The sequence below is a fragment of the Microcaecilia unicolor genome, chromosome 9 (assembly GCF_901765095.1).
Source record: "Microcaecilia unicolor chromosome 9, aMicUni1.1, whole genome shotgun sequence".
Lineage (NCBI taxonomy): Eukaryota > Metazoa > Chordata > Amphibia > Gymnophiona > Siphonopidae > Microcaecilia > Microcaecilia unicolor.
The window spans coordinates 106291144-106313654 of NC_044039.1; the positions used below are offsets into that span (position 1 = coordinate 106291144).

The 22511-nt window shown below is 43.2% G+C and overlaps 1 protein-coding gene across 1 annotated transcript in view; it reads left to right on the plus strand.

The window, feature by feature from the left end:
* Positions 1 to 22511, plus strand: part of SLC25A21 (solute carrier family 25 member 21) — a 672604-nt gene that overhangs the window by 205501 nt on the left and 444592 nt on the right. The gene's annotated exons all lie outside the window — the stretch shown is intronic.

The window sequence follows — 22511 nt, forward strand, 5'->3', positions numbered from 1 at the left end:
ATAGCAAATGTATTAATAACTTTTTATTTGTACTACCTTGTGAGTAGGGTTACCATATGTCTGGATTTACCCGGACATGTCCTCTTTTTGAGGACATGTACGGGCAACCGGGCGGGTTTTGCCATCCTGCCCGTTTGTCAAGAAATCCGGACAAACAGGCAGATTGCTAGCCTCTCCTCCCCTTACTTACTACTGCCCTGGTGGTCTAGTGACCTCTTCTGCCTTTGGGGCAGGAAAGAGCCCCCTCTTTCTTGCCCGGAACGCTGCCCTGCATGCATCCTTCCTGTTTGTGATCTCAGCGCCAATTCAAAATGGCCACTGAGAGTTGAAGTGACCTCGCGAGTCGTCAACTCTCGGCGGCCATTCTGCAGACCGACATACAGCGTTTGGCAGAGATAAGTGCAGTGATCCATCGCATACGATATCTCTGTTAACAATTTATTTATTGAGAGTCATCTGATTCCCAAGGTATTTTACATGAAGGATTAATAGACCCCTGACGCAGGCCTTCCCGGCCGAAACACGTCACATGTCGGGTTGTTTTATTGATTTTGAATAAAGACCTTGTTTAGAAAGGCGCCAACTGTGAGAGGACTTTTTTGCATCCACTGTTGTTCATTTGTTATTTGACAGCCCAGGCCTGACTTTGGTTCAGGATCCAAAATGATATAAAAACTTACAGGCCTTTAGCCATAATTTGAACTCTGAAGTTCCAGCAAGCTCATGAGCTATTGGGACACACCATGCAGCAAAATAAGGAAGGACCATGCAGCAAAATGTGAGAGGAGCTAGGGTGCAAAAACCTCAAAAACAGGACACAGATGGCTTCACAGGAAACAAAGGCCAGGTGCAAGGGAATTGCACAAGTTTGTGGTTAAAGCTAAGATTTGAAGCTATTCATTAGCATAGCCAATCAGTGCAAACCATGAAATAAACTAGATCCAATTGGATGTGCTTACTGTCATATTACTCATATCCTGAGTAAACCTATAAAACTCAGCGTACTTCCTGCGTCAAGTTAGAGAGAGAGGGGCGGTCTCTACTCTCTCTCCAGAGGAAACCAATGTAGCGCAATAGAATTGGCAAATCACCCAATTGCTTTCTCATGTATACCCTTGAGTGATAAGATATGTCACATAGGACTAAGACCCAGATAGCACCTGTTTGCAACTGGGATATTATATTCCTATAACCAATTGATTGTACATGCCACTTGTATATTCTTTGGTGTCTTTGGTAAGTAAATAAATTTATAACCTTTAGAACTATACTATCTCTCCTTCTCTTTATTAATATCTGTTAATAATCCCTTGGTTTGGTTAAAGAATAAGTGCACTATTCTATCCAGTGATGGAGTCAGTGTCAGCCTTCTCAAGGTTCTCTCTGGTATTAGACAGATGAATTGCAGTACCAGACAGAGCCTAGGGGACAATTAACCCCAGAATAATTCACATTACAGCACCAGGGACCACTAGCGTGACCCTAAGTTAGTGGACTGTAATTGATACAGAGTAACCCTTTTTTTAAAATCTGCATTGCAGACCCTTTGAACTTTATGAGGATAATGGTGTAAAGCATGTTTTGTATGCCAAAAATTACTTTTATAATATTGTATGATAAATAAGCATGTACAAGCATATGTGGCAAGAGTGCATGTACTTACGTGGAGGGACATAATCGAATGCGAACGCCCATCTCCATGGGCGTCTATGTCCGAAAACGGGTATGTGAAGAGGCGGGACAGACCGTATCATCGAAAAAGATGGGTGTCCATCTTTCGTTTCGAAAATACGGTTTGGACGGACCAAATGCCATGGATTTGGTCCCTTCTGAGATGGGCGTTTTTTTTTTTTTGCGATAATGGAAACTAAAAATGCCCAGCTCAGAAACGTCCCAATCCAAGCCATTTGGTCGCGGGAGGGACAAATGTACAACACTACCATAGCTCTTAGGGGTGATGGGGGCAACTACATGTGGGTACAGTGGTTTTTAGAGGCCTCCCATTTACCACCACAAGTGTTACGGGTGGGGGGGGGGGGGGATGGGCCTGGGTCTGCCTGCCTGAAGTGCACTGCTCCAATAAAAAAGGTATCATCTTATTTTCTTTTCCATGTTTTAATTTTGTTTGATTTCTAGTGCATGCTAAAAATTAGCACACACTAATGCTAGAGACACCCATGGGTGTCTCTAGCATTAGCACGCACTAAAAATGTTAGCACGCTTATATCATGGCTTAGTAAACCGAGCCCTAAATTACACAAGGACTTGAATAAAAATATTTTCAAAATATGTTGAAAATGCATGTAATCTGAGCATTGCCTCACAGCAACATGAAATGAACTGCATCATTTTGGGGCCACTCCTGATAAGCGTTTGGTGAGCTGTCACATATTACTACTACTACTACTACTTAACACTTCTATAGCGCTACAAGGCATACGCAGCTCTGTACACCATACACATAAAGACAGTCCCTGCTGAAAGAGATCACAATCTAAATAAGACAGGTAACAGACAGAACAACTAAGGGGTAAGGAGAGTTAAAGAGGAGGGGATAAAAGGTACAGGCAAGTGAGCAGTGGTTAGGACTCAAAAGCGGCATCAAAGAGGTGGGCTTTTAGCTTGGACTTGAAAACGGCCAAAGACGGGGCTAGAAGTACATTCTCAGGAAGTCTATTCCAGGCGTGTGGTGCAGCAAGATAGAAGGAACGGAGTCTGGAATTAGCAGTAGAGGAGAAGGGGACAGACAAGAGAGATTTGTCAACAGAATGGAGTGCCTGATGGGGGGTGTAGGGAGAGACAAGCGTGGAGAGGTACTGGGGAGCAGCAGAGTGAATACACTTATAGGTCAGTAAGAGAAGTTTGAATTGAATGCGGAAACGATCTATGAATTGGCTAACTTCCGAGTTCTACTGAAGACTCATCTCTTTAATAAGGCATACAACAATGATCAACAAATATAAACTCCTATACGCACATCCAAAACTGCCTCTACCATGTCAACCTGTCAAAACACTACCATGTTTTTTCACTATCATGGTACCCAAGATCCTTTAGCTACTACTAAATGTATATTTTCTTATATAACTCTTATATGTTTCTAAAATATTTCTTAATATGTTTGCTTGTTAAAATACTATCATGTTTTATCACTATCACTATCATGCTACCCCAAATCCTTCAGTTATCACTAAATGTATACTTTTTCATGTATTTCTGTTACTCATGATGTATTGTAAGCCACACTGAGCCTGCAAAGAGGTGGGAAAATATGGGATACAAATGCAACAAATAAATAAATAAATAAATAAATAAATAAATAAATAAAATAAAACGGATAAGGAGCCAGTGAAGTGACTTGAGGAGAGGGCTAATGTGAGCATAGCGATTTGGCGGAAAATGAGTCGTGCAGCAGAGTTTTGGACTGATTGAAGAGGTTTATTACAAACTAAACCATAGAGTAACTATGCTGGGAAAAGGTAAAGATTTTCATTTTCTAAATTTTGCAAAATAAGGTGCCAGAAAGATCTGTGTTAAACTGAACCAATAGCGCTTTTTACCTGCTAAAATCTGGTGTAAATCCTGGCACGCAAGTTGAGCTTGCAACCCAGGAATTCTATAACATGCCTAAATTTTTGAATGCCCCTGACCTACCCGTACCCCTCCCACTACGGGTCCCTTTTACAAAAGCGCGCTGAAAAACGGCCTGCGGTAGTGTAGACACTTTTGGGCGCATGCAGAATCATTTTTCAGTGCACCTGTAAAAATGCCTTTTTAAAATTTTTGCCAAAAATGGACATATGGCAAATTGAAAATTGCCGTGTGTCCATTTTGGGTCTGAGACCTTACTGCCAGCCATTGACCTAGCGATAAAGTCTCATGCGGTAACCGGGCGATAATGACCTACACACGTCGAATGCCACTTGGCGCACGTCCAATATGCGTGTCCGAAAATAAAAATTATTTTTCAGACGTGTGTATTGGATGTGCACCAAAAATGAAATTACCGCAAGAGCCACATGGTAGTTGGGCGGTAACTCCATTTTGGCACACGGGCGTGCATAGACGCTTACATGGCTGGGTGTGCAGTGTTATACAATAGCATATAGGCAGATCCTTGTGTAACTCCAAATTAGTGCCAATTAACACCAATAATTGATTATCAATGGCTCATTAATAATTTGTGCGCGGATCTCATAATTGCGCACAAATTTGAGCAACCTTAAGAGAATCTGGGGGTATGTGTATATTTAGTACCTATTCCCTCTAAGAGCGGTTGTCCTCCATTTACAGTCCTGCCAGTGGGTGGTGCTGTTTCACTATCACACTTTCAATAGTGAGGCACAGGCAAGCTTTGAAGGACTCCAGGGAACCTGCCTGTCTCTAGCCATTGAAAACACAATATTGAAGCACACCCCCCCACTGGCAGCAATGCAATTGGGGGACTCCCCAGTGAACAGTATCCCCTACCTTCCTCTTTATGCAGTTATCCTATACCTTTTGAATCATAGCTTCTAGACACCTGCATCCCTTCTCTGTATTTCCTCAGCCTGTCTTTTTCTCAGGGGACTGTACTATGTCCTGGATCACATGTCACTAAGAACCAATCAGTAAATAAAGCAGGATTTGGACAATCAGAAGTTGGAGAGGAGAACAATTTTAAAACTTCCCAGGCTTGGATTTCTTTCTTTCTTTTTTTTTTCATTTTATTTTTGACTTTCAAAAATATAACATACAAGTATCCACTTGGAGTGGAGGAGTAGTCTAGTGGTTAGTACAGTGACCTTTGATCCTGGCAAGCTGAGTTCAATTCCCACTGCAGCGCCTTGTGACTCTGGGCAAGTCACTTAACCCTCTATTGCCCCTGGTACAAAATAAGTACCTGAATATATTAAACCACTTTGAATATAGTTGCAAAAAAAAAAAAAAACTTCAGAAAGGCAGTATATCAAGTTCCATTTTCCTTTCCCTTGTTCCAGAAACATGGATAGAAACAATCTTAAGGTAATAGAACTCCCTAAAACATTTTCATAAAAAACATAATAATTGGAAAAAGAAGCAAATGCAGTCTTTAAGAGAGTCAAGGAATAAAACAAGAAAAGAATACACCTTCCTAAACCCCAATAAGTGGGAGGAGTGAAAAGGAAAACAATAAGGATAATCCACACTGACTAAATTTAAGACTAAACAAAGTTAACATGAATCTAATTCACCCTGTGATCATCTTATTATCCAACATGAGCTTGAATCTTCCCTACTGGAGACTGTTTCACATCCAGAAAGGACCGCAGCTGCTTCAGACTAAAAAAACATATATCTAGTCCCACAATATTTAACTAAACATTTGCATGGATAAGACAACAGAAAAGATCCCCCTATATTTTTAGTCTCTTGTCATAAAGCAAGAAATGCTTTTCTTCTCTCTTGAGTTGATGTGGAGGCGTATTTTCAAAGCAGTTAAACTTACAAAGTTACATGGAGGGGCATAATCGAAAGGGATGCCCAAGTTTTCCTGAGGACGTCCTCGCAGGATGTCCCGGCGAAGGGGCGGGGAAACCCGTATTATCGAAACAAGATGGGCCTCCATCTTTCATTTTGATAATACGGTCAGGGATGCCAAATCGCGAAATTTAGGTCGACCTTAGAGGTGTTCGTCCTTAGAGATGGTTGTCCCCGATTTTTGGCGATAATGGAAACCGAAGACACCCATCTCAGAAACGACCAAATCCAAGCCATTTGGTCATGGGAGGAGCCAGCATTTGTAGTGCACTGGTCCCCCTGACATGCCAGGACACCAACCGAGCACCCTAGGGGGCACTGCAGCGGACTTCAGAAATTGCTCCCAGGTGCATAGCTCCCTTACTTTGGGTGCTGAGTCCCCCCAACCCCCCCAAACCCCACTACCCAAAACTGTACAACACTACCATAGCCCTAAGGGGTGAAGGGGCACCTACATGTGGGTACAATGAGTTTCTGGTGGGTTTTGAAGGGCTCACATTTACCACCACAAGTGTAACAGGTAGGGGGGGATGGGCCTGGGTCCGCCTGCCTGAAGTGCACTGCACCCACTAAAACTGCTCCAGGGACCTACATACTGCTGTCATTTGAGGCTGGCATAGAGACTGGCAAAAAATATTTTTAAACTTTTTTTTTAGGTTGTGAGGGGGTTAGTGACCACTGGGGGAGTAAGGGGAGGTGATCCCTGATTCTCTCCGGTGGTCATCTGGTCAGTTCGGGCACCTTTTTGAGGCTTGGTCGCAAGAAAAAAATGGACCAAGTAAAGTCGCCCAAGTGCTCGTCAGGGACGCCCTTCTTTTTTCCATTATCGGTTGAGGAAGCCCATGTGTTAGGCATGCCCCAGTCCCGCCTTCGCTATGCTTCCGACACGCCCCCGTGAACTTTGGTTGTCCCCGTGACGGAAAGCAGTTGAGGATGCCCAAAATCGGCTTTCGATTATGCCGATTTGGGCGACCCTGGGAGAAGGATGCCCATCTCCCGATTTGTGTCGAAAGATGGGCACCCTTCTCTTTCAAAAATAAGCCTGACAGTAATCTATGGAACTTTGTAAGTCTAAGTGATTTGAAAATGAACCCTATAGTAAATCCAAATCTTCTGACCATGAAACAACATTTTGTTTCATGATCCAAAAGGAGTATTATCTAAAGTGTGGGGGGGGGGGGGGTAGAGTTAAATAATTTGTCAAAAATGTTGGAGGAATCGATTTCAGAGGATACAGAAAGAGTCACCCTGGTAATATCATTTATATTTGAACAAGATCTTAATTATGTGATGAGACTATTTTCATAATGCTAACATTTTAGCATTATGAAAATAGTCTCATCACATAATTAAGATCTTGTTCAAATATAAATGATATTACCAGGGTGACTCTTTCTGTATCCTCTGAAATCGATTCCTCCAACATTTTTGACAAATTATTTAACTCTACCCCCCCCCCCCCCCCACACTTTAGATAATACTCCTTTTGGATCATTATTCAGTGCTATCTCAGGGGCACTAGGAACAAAGTAAATCCTATTCCAAGGAGGTATACAGTGGTGGAAATAAGTATTTGATCCCTTGCTGATTTTGTAAGTTTGCCCACTGACAAAGACTTGAGCAGCCCATAATTGAAGGGTAGGTTATTGGTAACAGTGAGAGATAGCACATCACAAATTAAATCCGGAAAATCACATTGTGGAAAGTATATGAATTTATTTGCATTCTGCAGAGGGAAATAAGTATTTAATCCCTCTGGCAAACAAGACCTAATACTTGGTGGCAAAACCCTTGTTGGCAAGCACAGCGGTCAGACGTCTTCTGTAGTTGATGATGAGGTTTGCACACATGTCAGGAGGAATTTTGGTCCACTCCTCTTTGGCAGATCATCTCTAAATCATTAAGAGTTCTGGGCTGTCGCTTGGCAACTCGCAGCTTCAGCTCCCTCCATAAGTTTTCAATGGGATTAAGGTCTGGTGACTGGCTAGGCCACTCCATGACCCTAATGTGCTTCTTCCTGAGCCACTCCTTTGTTGCCTTGGCTGTATGTTTTGGGTCATTGTCGTGCTGGAAGACCCAGCCACGACCCATTTTTAAGGCCCTGGCGGAGGGAAGGAGGTTGTCACTCAGAATTGTACGGTACATGGCCCCATCCATTCTCCCATTGATGCGGTGAAGTAGTCCTGTGCCCTTAGCAGAGAAACACCCCCAAAACATAACATTTCCACCTCCATGCTTGACAGTGGGGACGGTGTTCTTTGGGTCATAGGCAGCATTTCTCTTCCTCCAAACACGGCGAGTTGAGTTCATGCCAAAGAGCTCAATTTTTGTCTCATCTGACCACAGCACCTTCTCCCAATCACTCTCGGCATCATCCAGGTGTTCACTGGCAAACTTCAGACGGGCCGTCACATGTGCCTTCCGGAGCAGGGGGACCTTGCGGGCACTGCAGGATTGCAATCCGTTATGTCGTAATGTGTTACCAATGGTTTTCGTGGTGACAGTGGTCCCAGCTGCCTTGAGATCATTGACAAGTTCCCCCCTTGTAGTTGTAGGCTGATTTCTAACCTTCCTCATGATCAAGGATACCCCACGAGGTGAGATTTTGCGTGGAGCCCCAGATCTTTGTCGATTGACAGTCATTTTGTACTTCTTCCATTTTCTTACTATGGCACCAACAGTTGTCTCCTTCTCGCCCAGCGTCTTACTGATGGTTTTGTAGCCCATTCCAGCCTTGTGCAGGTGTATGATCTTGTCCCTGACATCCTTAGACAGCTCCTTGCTCTTGGCCATTTTGTAGAGGTTAGAGTCTGACTGATTCACTGAGTCTGTGGACAGGTGTCTTTCATACAGGTGACCATTGCCGACAGCTGTCTGTCATGCAGGTAACGAGTTGATTTGGAGCATCTACCTGGTCTGTAGGGGCCAGATCTCTTACTGGTTGGTGGGGGATCAAATACTTATTTCCCTCTGCAGAATGCAAATAAATTCATATACTTTCCACAATGTGATTTTCCGGATTTAATTTGTGATGTGCTATCTCTCACTGTTACCAATAACCTACCCTTCAATTATGGGCTGCTCATGTCTTTGTCAGTGGGCAAACTTACAAAATCAGCAAGGGATCAAATACTTATTTCCACCACTGTACTTCAGAAGAAAAATACCAGGCTTTGGATTTCCAATAGAGATATGAGAAAAGGAGAGAGTGACTGTGACTCTGCTCAATTAAGCCTGATGCCTCCTTCACAGAGCATCCCAGCTGGGCTGGGCAATGGAAGATAAATAGATGGCTTGGGATGAAACTAACTGCTGAGTCCTTGTTTTCGCTGTCCTAACTTTATGCACTTGCTTAGCTGGGCAATGAACCAAATACCTGGGCTATGTTGCAGCTCCACCCAAGCTTCACCCCCGGACAGCCCCTAAACTAACTTTTTAGGTTATGGCTGGTTAGTGGTGATATTCAGCAGCATTACCCAGTTAAATGCCACTGAATATCAGCAGTCAGCCAGTTCAGCACAGTTTAACTGGGAAGGAGCATCTCCTGCCCGGTTAAGACTCTTCAAATATCTACCCCGTAACTCTGAAGCTACTACATTAAAGATGAATTTTCAGCTGAAAACTTCTAAATTTGGCTGAAATTTGAGTGCAAATTTAGGAGCCTAAGGGGCCCTTTTTACCTGTGGTACCTGTTTGCCATGCACCAGGGCCCTTTTTACTGCAGCGGTTAAAAAGCCCCTAAAAACGTCATGGCCACATGATAAGATTATTCTTACCGTGTGGCCATGCCGGGGGAGTACTTCCACCCATTGAGGTGGCAGTAAGGGCTCCCGCGGTAACCTGGTGGTAACCGGTGCTAGGTTAGTGCCATGCTAGAAATTATGGAATTATTTTCCATAATGCTGGAAATTGCGTGCCCTCGAGACGGAACTACAGCTGGCAGCCGCATTGGGCCGGTGGTAGATCCGGGTTGCCACACAGCAGCCCAGAGTGGAGGAGTAGCCTAGTGGTTAGTGCAGCAGACTTTGATCCTGGGGAACTGGGTTTGATTCCCACTGCAGCTCCTTGTGACTGTGGGCAAGTCACTTAACCCTCCATTGCTCCAGGTACAAAATAAGTACCTGTATATATGTAAACTGCTTTAAATGTAGTTGCAAAATACCACAGCAAGGTGGTGTATCAATTCCCATTTCCCTTTCCCTTTAGTAAAAGGGTCCATAATTTAGGAGCATAGATTTAGGAGCTTAACTTTTTTTGAATACTAGGCCCATGGTTCTTCGTGTGCATGATATGTGAGCCTGTGGATTACAGTTGAACTCAAATTTAACTCTTGCAATATGGTGGTATCTCAAATCTTCGTAAATAAATAATTTGAAATACTTGTCCCATCACCATTCCCCAAGAGCAGAAAAGGCATCCTTGTTAAACTCTGTGTATGTTTCATTATTGTCTATTGCCCTCAGAAGGCCTGGAGGAAACTTTATATGTTCATATATAGATTTTACTGTGGGGACACTGCTAATTTAAAGGGAAAGGGAAATGGGACTTGAGACTTGATATACCACCTTTCTGTGGTTTTTGCAACTACATTCAAAGCAGTTTGCATAGTATATGCAGGTACTTATTTGTACCAGGAGCAATGGAGGGTTGAGTGACTTGCCCAGAGTCACAAGGAGCTGCAGTGGGAATTAAACTCAGTTCCTCAGGATCAAAGTCCACTGCACTAACCACTAGGCTACTCCTCCGCTAAAGGTATATCTAGCCTAAATACCAGTAAATATAAGGTTACTATTACTAATAATAATTTCTATAGCACTACTAGATATATGTAGTACTGTACTCAATAAAGAAAAAACACATTGTCTCATCCTCTCATCACAACAAAACATGGATAACCCCGCAACTATCAACACCCCAGATTACACCCTCCCCATTTCAGACAGCCTGAAAATCCTTGGTGTTTCACTTGACTGCTACTTGACACTTGAAAGTCAAGCGGCATACACAACGAAGAAAATGTTCCACTCAATGTGGAAACTCAAATGCCTGAAACAATACTTCCCATGGGCTACATTCCGCTACCTGGTACAATCAATGGTACTAAGCTACCTAGATTATTGCAATGGAATCTAAGTGGGATGCAAGGAACAAACTCTTAAGAAGCTTCAGACCGCCCAGAACATGGCAGCTAGGCTCATATTTGGAAAAACATAATATGAAAGTGCAAAACCCCTCCGTGAAAAACTTCACTGGCTCCCAATCAAAGAACGCATCACCTTCAAAATCTGCACCATGGTCCACAAAATAATATACGGTGAAGCCCGAGGATACATGACAGTCCTGATTGACCTACCAACTAGAAATACATCCAAATCATCTCTAACCTATCTAAATCTGTACTACCCAAGCTGCAAAGGCCTCAAATACAAATCTACATACGCATCCAGCTTCTTCTACATAAGCACACAACTCTGGAACACACTACCTGAAAATGACGTATGACTACCTAACCTTCCGGAAATCATTAAAAACTAACCTATTCAAAAAGGCATACTCCGCGGACTCAACCTAAACCCCTATCCTCTGCGACACATCAGTACCAAAGTACATAATTGGACAAAATCCAACTGCTTCCCATACATTTCCTTAACTGTGGCTGCGCCACACGAACTTTATTCTACCAGTATATCACCTTGTATTTGTTTCACCGGAACCGGCAATTGCCTCCCGGTACTATGTAAGCCACATTGAGCCTGCAAATTTGTGAGAAAATGTGGGATACAAATGTAACAAATAAATAAATAAATTATATGCAGGTACTTTTTCTGTCCCTAGAGGGCTCACAAACTAAGTTTTTGTACCTGGGGCAATGGAGGGTTTGGTGACTTGCCCAAGGTCACAAGGGGCTGTGGTGGAAATTGAACCCAGGTCACCAGGATCAAAGCCTGCTGCACTAACCATTAGGCTACTCCTCCCTTCTCATATTAATTATAGTTCATTCATCCTTGTCTATGCCTAACTCTTTATGGCCAGCTCTCCTACTGAAGCTCTGATTTCTGTGATTGGCTCAAAAGTAATGAAATTGGGTGCTCCACTAGAATTCTCATTTCAGAAATGGCTCACCTCAGAAGTCAATACACAGGAGAATTCACCATTATACATCTCATAGGTCATACTTTATGTGATATATTGCCCATCAATGTGCCTGGATCAAGTTTCTACGTTTTTTCTATTTCTTATCTTCAGAGGAATGAAGAAGATTACAGAATTCTGTTTTTCCAGGTTGGACAGAACCCCAACAGTAGAGGGTGCTCTGTCACCTCCATTACTCCTTTACTTTGAGTGAAGGGGAAAATATTTGCAGGATCAAACCATATGGACTATTACTCAGTTACATTCCCAGTAAACACTGATCTGTGCTGCCTGAAATCAGAATTGTTGTTTCTCCTGAGAGTTGCATTCTTCTATTATGCTTCAGAATTGCAATCAATATGTAAGTTAATTGTGAATGACCTCACAGGTCATTGGCATAAGAAGAAATTTTGCATTTTCTGATGATGTCTACCACTACTATCTATCCATCCAGACCACCTGTGTTGCCGACTGCTAGTGATCATCTGGAGGGTTAAAGGATTTATATAGAGCAAAGCCAAGACATGCCAGACATGTAGCATTCAGTCAAGGATATCCTGTAAAATTACTGATGGATCATACTAGCCAAGTTTCTGTGCCTGCTTTGCTTTTTAACTTAGTACAAAAATGCAGAAGATGCCTTTAGCAATCTTTCTAGGGTTTTGCACAGACATCAAAAGGAAATTGGTTATCTACCTTGACTTTTAGTAAAATTTGTTGATGGATTTTCAAATACAAAACAGAAAACTTCTTCCTGCCCTCTGTGCTGTACCATTACCAGTTTATGTGAGCTACAGTGGCAGCTGTTATTTTTTTGTGGTTTGCTCTGTGACAGCAGCTCTGTGGATCCATGCCAGTAGACCAATATCCAGACTCTATGGAAAAGACCAAATGCTATGTGTTCTACACTCAAAGACCCAATTTTTCCTACCTTGCAAAAAGTGCACATTGCGTAGAGCTCACTGAAGCAGAATTACTGTATGAGGTAAAATTCATGTGGCCTGCGTGCCAAGCAAGACAAGGCAGGGCACGCGGTCTGGGCTCTTCTCAGTTTTTTTGAGTGTCACCAGTGGCTTCTCTTTGGGACCTTAACCTCCTGCAGGGTGAGGCACAACAAAGAAACAACCCTTCTGTGAGTTCACAATTTACACTTTAAAACTGGTGCTAGAAGAAATGGTTAAGGTTATTGTAAGAAAGATGGGGTTATTGTGGAAGACCAGGCAGCAATAAGATATTCTTCAACAGGTTGTGAAATCTCTGTGCCTGCCTCAAGGATTTATCTAGAGAAACACAAAATTAATTATTGTTTTTTTTTATCAGCGAAAGCTCTTGATCCGTATGGAATTTGATGATAAAATTTCAGTAAAGTAACTCCAGGACACTTATCTGATAATCCTGAAGATTGTGCATTCGTATTCTGATTTCCATTTTTAAATTTTATTTGTTTAAAGAACATATACTAAACCCTTGTTCTACTGCTGAAAAGGCATGAATAAAATAAAAAATAAATAAAATAAAATCAACTTGTTTGCATACATACATGTGTATAAAGTCAATTTATGCATGTTTAACATTTTTTTTGCATGTGTTCATCACATTTTCAATGTATAAAGTTCTGAAGTGAACCAAAATATATCCAAAAATCTGCCAAAAACATCCAAGAATGATGTGAAGAATGAATTCAATTTTGTTACATGCACGCCCCTATGATCTTGCAGAGAAATTTGGAGGAGAACTAGGCATCAAATGAAGTAAAATAGAAGATGAAAAGTGAATGAGTGTTCCAGATTACCTGTTATTTATCTGTCCTGGGTTGAATCCTGAAAAGGGAAAAGTGATACCTGCCTATGTTTACATATCTTCTTAACTGGAAGGCCACACCTGTTAATGTATACAGGAGGAAAGAAAGGCTATTTGTTGTCTTATTGATAACCTGCTATGATAAATGTAAGACCTGTTTACATTTCCTGGCACATTTACATTTGGTTTGAGTAATAACATTTGCTTACTTCTATTTTGACTGATTCTTAGAAAAAAGTACATTAAAATTCTCTTACCTACCTGGAGGTGTATAATTTTATTTTTTGTCTTAATTCCTCTACCTGCAGGGTGGGATTAACCTGTTATTGAAGTGACTCCATAGAAGGGTGGGATTATTAATGAAAGCAGTAGGGTATTCCTTCTTTAATTGATATACACTCTAAGGGGTCTTTTACTAAGATATGCTGAAAAATAGTGTAGGCGCATGTTTTGGGTGCGCACAGAATCATTTTCAGCGCACCTGCAAAAAAATGCCTTTTTAAAAATTTTTGCCGAAAATGGACATGCGGCAAAATGAAAATTGCTATCCGTCCATTTTGGGTCTGAGACCTTACCACCAGCCATTGACTTAGTGGTAAAGTCTCACACGGTAACCGGGCAGTAATGACCTACACGTGCCAAATGCCAATTGGCGCGCTTCCGATAATGAAAATTATTTTTTGGCTGCACGTATTAGACGCGCGCCAAAAATGAAATTACCACAAGAGCCACATGGTAACTCCATTTTGGTGCACATTGGGCGTGCGGAGACGCTTACGTGGCTTAGTAAAAGGGCCCCTAAGTGTTGTGGAGGACAACCTGAAGCCACTGTACTCTCTAAGCTGAGCGGGAGTCCTCCGACTGCATTGCTGCCAGTGAGTGTGTGTGTGTTGGGGGGTGTTTCAATAGTATGTTTTCAATCACTAGAGATGGGCAGGTTCTCTGAAGTCCTGCAGACCTTGTCCTTCACTATCGAAGACGTGATAGTGAAAGAGCATACCCCACTGTCAGGGCTGTAGGTGGAGGACTTCTGCTTAGCTTAGAGCTGGGGTCTCAACCCAGTCCTTGAAACACACCCAGTCAGTCAGGTTTTCAGGATACCTACAATGAATATGCATGAGACAGATTTCTATTTAATGAGGCAATGCATGCAAATTTATCTCATGCATATTCATTGTGGGATAGACTGTCTGGGTGTGTCCCGTGGACTGGGTTGAGATCCCCTGGCTTAGAAGGAACAGTGCCTGAAGCATCTGGCCTCTGAAAAGAGACTTTTGGCACCATCAGGGGGAGTCTTCACATGACCAGGATACAAGTGAAGTTAAATAGTCACCTGAACCAGTACCTGGATACTGAGGAGTTGATGTTCAGTGGGACTTATGCAGGTAGAAATGGCTCGTACCAAGATAAGTCCCCACTGACTGTACCATATCCAGATTTTCAGTAGCATTGTCTGGATAATGCTGTTCAGCATCTGGGCAGACTGGCTCAGCATTATCTAGCTAGTGCTGAGTCAGAGTTTTGGTGGAACAGGAGTTACCTGGTTTGTGGCAATATTCAGTCCATTAATCCCTTAATTCAGTAAAGTTGTGCCCAACCTTGTGACTAGCATGGAAAGTTGCGTGCATAAGTTATAAAATAAGGGCAATTGCACATGTAAGTTAATTAGATAAGCTGATAATTGTCGTTAATGACCAATTATATGGTATAATTGGTGTTAATTGATGCTAATTGGCAGTAATTAAGTTATGCATGTAGCTGCCCTCGTTGGTATTCTATAAATTGCACATGCAAATTCCAGTGCACGCAACTGCAAGGGGAGTTGTAGGGGTATTTTTCTGCTATCTCACCTTTGCTGGTCTGAGGCCTGTCCAAGCCTGAATTAACTAATATGGATTCTACAGCCTGTGGCCTGAATGCATCAGAAACCAGATTTCTACAAAGGAAAATTACTTTTTGGCACAGCTATGCTGCTGACTTATCAAGGACAGATGTCTACTGTGCACTGGCCATCCATCTTGTCTCCTGGGAGCATGTGGAGCAGTGAACTTCTCAGGAACAGTGTCTCCGGTAGCAACTGTGAATAATGGAGGGGAGCTTGCTACAATCAGGCTCATATGACTGATAAGTTATTCTAGCTGGATGCACACAAGCCCTCTTTGTCATGACCATGGGTTATCTGCTGGACAGAGATACACGGCTGGTGATTGGTCCAACCTGACTGAGAGCAGGGCCAAGGATGAATGAGAGAGAAATAAGAAGTTGGAAGAAGAACGGGAAGGAAAGAAGATTTGCCTGGTGTATATATCTCTCTCTCAGAGGAGCTAGTGAGACTGACTTTTGGCCTGAATACTAGTGAACTATGATTCCTGGTGCTCAGAGCTGACAAGGTCAAGTTCAGCCACAGCTCTATGGTTTTCCTCAAAGACTGTATAATCAGTGTACCGAGCAAAGACGCTGGATTTTATTCCTGGACTGGGATAGACTCGCATGTACTCTGCTGGAGTCTAAAAGGAGGAATCCGATTCATCACCGGAAGTCTGAAACCTACGGACCAGGGTGAGAGAAGGGATTATTCTTCCTATAGTTCAGGGGGTTAGCTAGTATGTCATGATTGCCTGTCCTTGATTGGTTATAACAGGACTTGTGGTTTTCAGCCTTATATTGCTGCTAAATTTCTCATAATCTTCTTAGGATATTACTGGTGTAATATTTATATATGTATTGGTAATCAGGATTTTTGTAGTACAAGTTTATTTTTGTAACTTGCTTTGCATTTTGCCATATTGTGGCATTCTTCCTTTCATTGGTGCAGCCTGTCAGCAGAACCTAAGGCCAATTAGGTACTTCATATTCCTTAGCAAATGAGCCCAGAATAATTGCTATTTTGTGATTATCTTCTATAGAAGTACCTGCAGAGTGTGAACCTGGGAGGGACATCGGCAGGTTAGTGGTGTGTTTGGCAATTGCACACGTGGGTTATAGAATGCCTGCAGTTATGCGCTTAACTTGCAGTTAGGTGCAAGCATTTACATCAGTCATTCATGGCCCGATACTCAAAACGTAACACCGGTGCTAGAAGCGACTAGTGCTGGACTAGCACCAGCATTAGTGAGCACAGAATGCTCAGAGGGCTTTGGCGAGGGAGACAATGTGCATGCCAAAGGTGAGCACAAATAACATGCAAATGTAGTCAAACAGATGTTAATGAGGTCATTTCCTATTCCCTCCCATTCTCAGAGAATAGCATACAAAACAAAGCTGCCCTTACCACTGAAAACCTAAAGCCAGTTCGGTGCAGGCATTCCAGTCTTTGAAGAGAGGATGTCTCACGATTCTTTATTTAAAATCTGCTGGTTTTGATTTCTTTTGGAAGTAGAAGAAAGTTCATGCAAGCCTGTAAGCACCGGTACTAAGAAATAAATGTGCACGAATCTGAGCAAATTCAAAGTGCAAGCCCATATTGGCATCTGTTTCCTGTGCTGAAATATAAACCTTTCAAATTTAAAAAAAATATGAAAAGCTTATATTTAAAGGTGCAGAAAACAGGCGCTAATGAGTGCTGAGCTTACTGCAAAACTGTTCTGTACACGCACCAAGCACATTCTCCCCCTGCTTTCGCTTTTACAGCGAGCACGTAACATGAATACCATTTTCTTTGAGCATTAGTGAGCTAGTTTTCTGCACTGTTCTGGCAGTATGGATCCTGCACTGTTGGCTTTCCTGCGGGAGTTCTTAGCATCAGCCTGTCAGCTAGCTAACTGCTCGCACCTAAAGTTAGGCATGTAATTGCAGACTTATCAACTGACAGTAAAGTACACAGTTTGACATCACGGTGCATAGTTTGCCAATAGATGTGTACAGGGGCAGAGTATGGGCAAAGCATGGGCAGAATGTACACGTATGCAGATAGATTCTAAAATACACCAATCTACCTGCATACTTAAAAATGACAGGCGGCTAAGAAAGCAAATAGAATGTTAGGTATTATTAGGAAAGGAATGGAAAACAAAAATGAGGACGCTATAATGCCTTTGTATCGCTCCATGGTGCGACTGCACCTCGAATATTGTGTTCAATTCTGGTCGTTGCATCTCAAAAAAGATATAGTGGAAAAAGAAAAGGTGCGGAGAAAGGTGACGAAAATGATAAAGGGGATGGGACGACTTCCCTATGAGGAAAGGCTAAAGTGGCTGGGGCTCTTCAGCTTGGAAAAAAGACGGCTGAAGGGAGATATGATAGAGGTCTATAAAATAACGAGTGGAGTGCAACGGGTAGACGTGAATCGTTGCCAGAAAATGTGGTAAAGGCGGTTTAAAAAGGTTTGGATGACTTCCTAAAGGAAAAGTCCATAGACCATTATTAAATTGGACTTGGGGAAAATCCACTATTTCTGGGATAAGCAGCATAAATGTTTTGCACTTTTTTGCGGACCTTGCCAGGTATTTGTGACCTGGATTGGCCACTGTTGGAAACAGGATGCTGGGCTTGATGGACCTTTGGTCTGTCCCAGTATGGCAATACTTATGTACTTATGATAGGCACAGACATTTACCTCTGTTCTAGGGCAGGTTTAAATGTCTACGCCTACAGTGTAGGCATGATTTTTGCCACCTATACTAGTATTTTATAAAGACAAATAGATGTCTATTTGTTTTAATAAAATTGACTTCAAACACTTCCTTGGAAATGCACTTACAGTACTCGTCCCTCCATATAAATTACCTTCACCTGTCCAAGGAAAGGTCTCAGGTGGATAATGTTTTGGTTATAGAGAGTATTGACCCCGAGCAGTACAAGGATATTTGGCCTATTCCCATATTAGATGCTAACATCAGTAGAGGTACCACTACGTATCTTATTGAAGTGACCACACTGAGAGCTAAGTATTTCTACTGAAACAAACTTATTGATAAAGCTAAGCACAACAAATGGATTGTATATCCCTGTAGGGGGATATTTCAAAATAGACATTAACCCCAGAATTGTATATATGGTGCTCAAAATTGTGAATGCAGCAAATTTTCACATGCAATTTAATTGAATAATGAGCCAATTAGCACCAGTAATTGGGCACTAACAAGCAATTGGTGCTAATTAGCAACAATTTGAATTTAAATGTTCATCTTCCTAGTCGGGATTCTATAAAGATGTGTGTGTAAATTTTTCTGTGTGGATCTGGACAGGGGGTGTAGCCATGGGAGGGGCATGGCCGAGTCAGGGACTTCCTAGCATTTGCGTGCAGTGTTATTGAATATGGTAGATCCGTAACAGATTTTGATGCGAGCATTTACACCAGGTTTCAGTTGGTGTAATTCCTCGTGCTCAAAATTGGGTGTGGATCCAAATTTTAGGTGCTAAGAACATGACATCAGGCGCACGCACAGAAACTTGAACAGAAGATCATTGAGGAAGCAACGCCGCGAAGGCCAGAACATGACTTCGGCTGACAGGGGTTGGGGTCCCCCTCAGCACAGGTACTCGATGGTGGCGGGGGACGGTTTTCGGCGAGAAGGGGGCTCGACAGGGTCGCGGAAGGGGGTACGGGGGTCCATAACGCGGAGGGGGGGGTGTTGAAAACGGAGGGAGGGCAGAGTCTGGAACTCGGTGGGAGGGGCGTGAGGGGGCCTTGAACTGGGTGCGTGGCAGGCCAGGGAGGCTGGGAGGGGTCAGAGTGACACAGCGAGGGAGGGTGGGGGATTGCCTTGCTAGCGCCTGTTTCCTTGCCTTAAGAAATGGACCTTTTTTACTAGTTTTATATATGATGCTTTAAAAATTGGCGCAGAAATCAATGCTGACTAAGTGTATTCTATAAGTGGCACTTAGATTTAGCCACAGTATATAGAATATGCTTAGTTGATATCTCAGCGCCTAAAATTATGCGCCTCTATTTACACCAATGAAATGTGGCATAAATCTTGGCGTGTAGATTTAGGCACACTGGGCTATATTTATAACTATGGACATAAATTTCAGAATGCCCACGAAATGCCCATTTCCTCACCCATAAACAGTTACGCCCTGTTTTGTCTGAGTGTGTTGGAAGTTAGTGCACTGTACTACAGAATGCGCTTAGCGAGTTGTACACATAAATTCTAATTATTGCCAATTAGTGCTCATTATTGCTTGTTAAGAGCTGTTATCAATGCTGATTAGCTTGTTAAGCCAAATAAGTTGTGCACATTGTTATAGAATATGCTTGGATTTTGGCATGTATCGCTAGGCACGCTGTATAGAATCTGGGGGTAAATGGCTTCTGGCTATTTACTTTGTTTGAATATTAGGCTCCTACTTTCCATTGTAGAATACTAGCTTAACCGGGTATGTAGAAGCGTATGCATATAGGCTTGAGCAATTATGCCACACATAGAGCTGGCATCTGAAAGTTGCTGACTAGCTGCTGCTTGCTTATCGTATCATCTACAAAGTTCTTTTATTGGTTTTCAAAGTATTGTGCTCCGGGGAACCTCTATCTCTCTCATGTCCCCTCATCCCATATAGCCCAAATAGAACTGTTAGATCTGCCCAACAGAACCAGCTTGTGATCCCCAGTTATCGTAATACTATCCATGAACACATTAGTCACTATTTTCTCTGTTCAGGGTCCTCAGCTGTGGAACACCCTCCCAACTTCTCTCTGTTTGCAGTCTTACCTAGCTCAATTTAAGACCGACCTTTTTTGTTTCATAATGCCTTCCGTTAATTCTGTCATTTTTCTCATTGGCAGTGCTGGCTTGGGGTGAGTCCTGATCCCACCTGGAGTATTCCTTTTCATTTTTCCTCAACCACTTGTCTTATCAGGTTTTGTAGTTCCATCCCCTTTCCCCTTCAACTGGTGTCTTATCTTCCCTCTTACCTTTATTTGTTTACTTTCTTGGGGCCCTGTTTACTAAGATGTGCTAGCGTTTTTAGTTTGTGCTACAAATTAGCGCGCGCTAATCATGTAGACACCAGTGGCGTGGCTACGTGGGGTCACGAGGGCCTGGGCCCCTGTAAATTTGGCCCTGGACCCCCCTGCTGATGACCCTCTCGACCCCCCTCCTGCCGCCAACCCTTCCCCGCTGCCGCCTCTGCCACCGCCGTCTTCGTCGCCTACCTTTGCTGGCGGAGGACCCCAACCCCCGCCAGTCATGGTCCTCTTCTTCCGGTGTAAGGCTTTGTTCTGTTTCTGTGAGTCTGATGTCCTGCACATACGTGCAGCACCGGAAAAAGAGGACCTTGGCTGGCAGGGGTTGGGGTCCCCCACCAGCAAGGGTAGGCGCTGGCGGGGAAGGGTTGGCGGCAGGAGGGGGGTTGAGAGGGTCTTCGGCAGGGGGGGGGGTCAAAGTTGTTGGTGGTGGTGGCAGCGGCGGGGGGGGGGGGGGTTGGCAATGGCGGGGGGTCTTCGGCAGGGGGGCCTAAAATGTGCCCTCTCACCTTGGGCTGTGGACCCTTCTCCCGCCGAAGTCTGGCTACGCCCCTGGTAGACACCCATAGCAATATTATGGGCATCTACACAGTTAGCGTGTGCTAATGCTTAGCATGAGCTACAAATACTAGTGTACCTTTAGCGCGGCTTAGTAAACAGGGCCCTAAGATTGTAAGCCACTGTGAAGGCCCCCTTTAGGGTGGGATAGTAAGTCTTGAATACACTTGGAACCTATAAGTGTGTGTGTGCTTGTGTTCTGGAGATATAGAGGCTGGCAAGTAATTTTTTAAATCACATTTTTTGGGGGTGGGAGGAGGTTAGTGACCACTGGGGGAGTAAGGAGAGGTCATCCCTGATTTCCTCCAGTGGTCATCTGGTTATTTAGGGCACCTTTTTGTGCCTTATTTGTTATAAAAACAGGTCTAACTCAAAATGTCTTAGTTTTAGTGCTGGGCGCTTTTGTTTTGTTCCATTATGGCTAAAAAACGTCCAAGTGTTAGGAACGCCCAGATCCCGCCTTTAACACGCCCCTGACATGCCCCCTTGTGATTTGAACACATTTCTGACAGACTTCCTAGAAAAATATCTAGAAATTGGTTTTGAAAATACCAATTTGGACGTTTTTGCAGACCTCCTGCACTCCTGCCAAAGCGGGAAATTCTCCCACTCAGTGCTGACAGTGCACCACCGCACCGCTGCTGCTGCTCCTTCCGACTAGCAGCAGTGGTGGCAAAACAGGAAACAGCAAGCATGACGGTCCAGCATTCAGGCATGTGCTGTCGGCGCTGCTGGTTCCCTGCCCCTGGTGATATGAACTTCCTATTCCGGGGCAGAAGACTGGCAGAGCCGACAGCGCATGCCTGAAGGCTGCAGCCCTGCGTTTCCTTTTTGTTGTTTTTCCGCGCTGCTGCTGTTCATCGGGAGAAGCAGCAGTGGCCAGCCCAGGAGTACAGAGAATGCCATGTAAGAGGGGAGGAAATGGGAGAGGTATGGAGAAAGAGGCTGCCTATCCATTTACCATCCCCAGCAGCTGCCGCTCCTTCTGCTATGAAAGGAGCGGTGTCAGCGCAGGCACATAGGGCACTCAGTTCAGCACTGGGAAACAGAAGAAGCATGAGGTGAGGGGGGGGGGGGGATGGAGGGGTGTCTTGAGATCAGAAGGCGGGAAAAGCGGCAGTATTTAGTCAGTTGACTGAATCAATCAATATAGAAACAAAAAAGTATCCTTTGAGTAGAAGGACGGCGGAAAAAGTGCGAGGGTGAGGTAAATGTAGTAATTTAATAATTACACTAAGGATTCAAAACAGATGGAATAGAATCCAGTCCTTTCCCGACTTGTACATAAGCATAGAAATGTTTTATAAAACGCCACTACCCCGAATTTGTCAAGTGTGGCATCAGCAAGCTATTTGCCACTTTAAATTTATCTATCTATCTATCTATCTATCTATCTATCTATCTATCTATCTATCTATCTATCTATCTATCTATCTATAGAAGTGTAATAAGGGAATAACTTTTCATAGGTAGAATAGTAATTTGTTATCAATCTTAATCAGTGTGTCATTTGGAGGAGCTGGTTATAGGGACACCCTAGCACTGTTATATTTGTGCAGAGATATTTTTTTCTCAAGGTAAAGGGCCTCTAAAACAGACATCATGTTATGAGAAT